Source organism: Ixodes scapularis, unplaced genomic scaffold (assembly GCF_016920785.2).
Source record: "Ixodes scapularis isolate PalLabHiFi unplaced genomic scaffold, ASM1692078v2 PGA_scaffold11__112_contigs__length_91849675, whole genome shotgun sequence".
NCBI classification, from domain to species: domain Eukaryota; kingdom Metazoa; phylum Arthropoda; class Arachnida; order Ixodida; family Ixodidae; genus Ixodes; species Ixodes scapularis.
Window position 1 is genome coordinate 79668155 of NW_024609837.1, and position 4177 is coordinate 79672331.

Consider the following 4177-nt stretch of genomic DNA (forward strand, 5'->3'; position numbering starts at 1 on the left):
GTTTTCGCTTTGCCGCTCTAAACGTTAGAGGGTTTAGTACCAGGAAAAAGCAATACCAGTTGCATCGTTTACTTGAGGATAGAGAAATTGACATTTTGGCGATTCAAGAAACAAAATTATCGAATGAAGAGCAGGTGGAGCAGGCATTACCTTTCTTTTGAATAAGTATGATGTGTGTGCAAGTCACGCCGCTGGTTTTTCACGTGGGTATTTTTTGCTAATTAAAAAGTCCATTGAATTGTTCCAATTAGCGGTAACGAGCGACCTTTCTGGCAGATTTGTCATGTGTGATTTTACCGCCTCGAATACAGAGTGGAGGGTGATTTGTGTTTATGCCCCTAACGACGTCAGCGATCGAGTGACTTTTTTTAACCACTTGCGTTCCCATGCACTTTGTGATCGGAAAGTCATCATGCTTGGTGACTTTAACTGTGTCGGGAAAACTGAGGAGAGGATTCCCGCTAGAACGCGTCTCGACAAAAGCGAGCATTTGTTACTTGACTTAATTGAAGAGTGCGACTTGACCGACGTGGCGGAATTCCAGTCGCGAGAACGCACCATTTATTTTACACATTTTCAGCAAGCATCACACGCCCGTCTGGATAGGATTTATTGTTCTTTAGAACTCATGAACAAATTAAACAGTTACGCTGTAGAACCAGATTATTTTACAGACCACTGCATGGTTGCCATAACAATAGGCCAGAAATCTCGAAAACCAAAACGCATCAATTGGAAGCTATGGAAGCTTAATTCTCAGCTGCTTAAAGATGAAACGTTTACAAATGACACGAGACAACTGCTTAAACAAGTAGCTAGCTAGAAGCAGCACGTTAGTGCGGCGTGGGAGCGCTACAAGGAAGAATTGAAGCAACTGGCAATAGAAAGATCGACAATAATTAGTTTCCATAAACATAAAGAAGAAAAAAAGCTACTCAATGATTTGCGTCTTTTGCACGAGCTTGAATTTATAAACCCAGGACAGGGAGCAAAAGATATACACTATGTAAAGGCTCAGTTAGACAGCCTATATCAAGAGCAATATCATGGCGCGGTCGTGCGCTCCCGAGCGGAAAGATATCTCCTAGGAGAGCAACCCACAAAAAAGCAATGGCAGACGAAAAACGCCACGCCATGACAAAGGAAATTTTAGAAATAGTGCATAACAATAAAATAGTTACAGATAAACAGGAGATTCAGCGCGTGTTCGTCGAAAACTACCCTTCACTCTTTGGGAAAAACGAAGATATAAAAGACACCAAATGCCTCACCAGGCTGATATCCCTGCTCCCACGTCTAGACGAACAGATAAAGGATCTTGAAGACCCCATTAGTCTGGTAGAAATAGAAAATGCAGTCGATGGCCTTCCTAACGGAAAGACTCCCGGCCCCGATGGCATTATTTCTGAGTTTTATAAACTGCATAAAAATGTAATTTGCCCAATTTTGCAAGTACTATTTCGAGAAGCATACCAATCAAATACGCTGCCCCCCTCCTTTCTACGTACGCACACAGTTTTAATTCCGAAGAGTAAGGGCAAAATCGAACTCCGCCACGTCGGTGGTCATCGACCTATTACGATGTGTAATGTAGATTATAAGATTTGGGCTAAAACTTTGACAGCTCGGTTACAGCGGGTAATCAGTGACTTAATAGGGGACCACGAAACATGCGGAATTAAGGGAAGAGGAATACAAAGTAACATTCACGTAGTCCGTAGCATTTATAGTCTGTGTCCATTGAAGTCAGTCAAGTCGCGGTGCTCAAAATCGACCTGGCGAAGGCGTTTGATCGGGTTCAACATAATCTGCCTTTCAAGATTCTGGAACAGGTTGGTGTTGGGAAAATAATGTTACAGGGCGTTAAGATGTCGTATACTAATTGTCACACCAGCCTAATACTTAATAATAATGTCTCGGAAAGCATAGCGGTTGAGTCGTCAGTGCGGCAGGGATGCCCTTTATCCCCTTTACTTTTTGCTCTATATTTAGAGCCTCTGTGTCTGAGTATCATCAAAAACGAGAAGGTGAAAGGTTACGCCTTGCGCGGTGTAGAAACCAAAGTTTTGGCATACGCAGACGACATTGCCTACATCTGCAGGGACAAAGCAAGTGTCAGTCACGCTGTAGCGCTCACGCGCAGTTTCTGTGCGCCCACTGGTGCTGCAGTGAACCTGCAAAAATGCAGAGGTTACTGGCACGGATCCTGGGCAACGACGCCCTCTGAATACGAGGGTATCGAATGGAGCTGTACGCCCTGTGAATACCTAGGAGTGCCTATACAGCACATCAGAAACAGCTCGGCCTACTGGTCGGATGTGGCGACCAACCTGGAACAACGCGCTAAGCGCTGTACTCACCGAGATATGTCGATCTTCACAAGGTCGACAATCTGCAACGTTTTTTCTTGTAGCCAAACTCTGGTTTAATTTGGAAGTACTGCACTGTGAAAGGCGGAACATCCAAAATTTCACAGAATATTTGCAGTGTTTGTATGGAAATCCACCTGGGAGCCCATGCGACGGGACAACCTTTTCCGACGCATCCCAGAAGGTGGCATCGGCCTGCCGCATCTGTTTATCCGCCAATTGGTTTCAAGATTTCTTTTTCTCAGAGATCAAGAGACTCCTTTCGTTCATGAAATGATTCAAACGACACTGGCATCCCACCTGCCATCATTTTTGGTGTCATCGGTGGGAGGCCGAACCCCAAGTTTAGTGGGGTACCTTAAAGAAGTTGTGGACGCCTTCAACTTCTTAAGTGTCAGATTTTCAAGGGTATATCTCGGAACTATTTCAAGGAAAAAACTATATAGAGACCTTGCGGATGTTCTTTTCCCAACACCAATCTATCGCACGATCTATGAAGACTGGCCTGGTCGAGATGTATTATGTCGCGTAAAAATATGGGAATACCTCCAGCAGCCAAAACTTTATTTTTTTAAGTTGCACTGTTCTGTATTACAGACCAAAGTATGGCTAAATGAAAAAGGGGTATTCGTTTCATGGGCAGTGAATTGTCTATTGTGCAAAACACCAGAAACTACAGAACATGTTTTTATTGATTGCTGGGACGCAATTTTCTTCTGGAATGTCCTGCAGCGCACGTTGAAAAAAGACCTTAACATTTCACCACATTCAATACGTTTCCTGCCCGTTTCTTCGGAAGACACTGTGCCGTATGATCTCATTATGCTCTTGGGTTTATATAGTATATGGAAATTTCGGATGGATGTAAGAAACGCCATTCAGGCACCAAAACCTGTGAGTTTTTATTTTACTCATTGTGTAGCCCAAATCAAAAGTATATACGAGTGTCGCGAAATTCTGCCCGACTGGTTGCCTTTGCTCTCCAGCTTAATGAATATCAAAGTGTTCTAGATCAGAATGTTTGCCTAAGCTAACCTATGATCTGTCCTCTCGTCCTCTATTCCCATGCAATAAAGAAAAAAAAAGATGGCATAGCATTGGGGTTAAGGTGTCGGCTTTGTACGCAAGTGGACGCGGGTTCGATCCGCGGAGGACCTGCTTTTTTTTCTTCTTTCTTTTTCTCGAACATTTCGTTTTGTCGAGGCATTTGGCGATATTTATGAGTGCAAATAGCCATTTCGTTCGAAATGCACTCCAGAGTGCGCATAGTTTTACTCTTATATAAATGCTGGCCTTGTTGATGAAATTCCCTTGGCAGTGGCAGTCAGACGTCATCTGATGGACCATCAGGGCACGTTCCAGCAGGGCTGCTGACTGGCAGTCAGCGTTCCAAATTACGTATCTTGATGGAATTTTCCAATAGGGTTTCTTTTCTCTTTCACCCTCTCTGACAGACAAGTTTTCTAATTTTGGCTCGCTCTCTTTCTTCTGCCTCTCTTTTTTCCCGTAGTTCTCCACACCAGAACCTAGCTTACCAAGAGAGCCCGACAAAGAATACCGACCGACCTCTTCCCAATTGTTACACAGCGGAGAAATTATTGGCGGACCATTTTTCACCACAATAAAGCCGGCCACAAAGTGTAACCAACATTTATTTCCAGAAAACGAGATGAGATTGAGACGCCATAGGCACCAATCTTTCTTTTCTAGTGTGGAACCAAAGCTCTGTGACCTGCGTGGAATCAGCAATATTTATTTTTCCAGCATCGCTGTTTTATGATAAGAAGCTAACGGACCGGAACATTTTG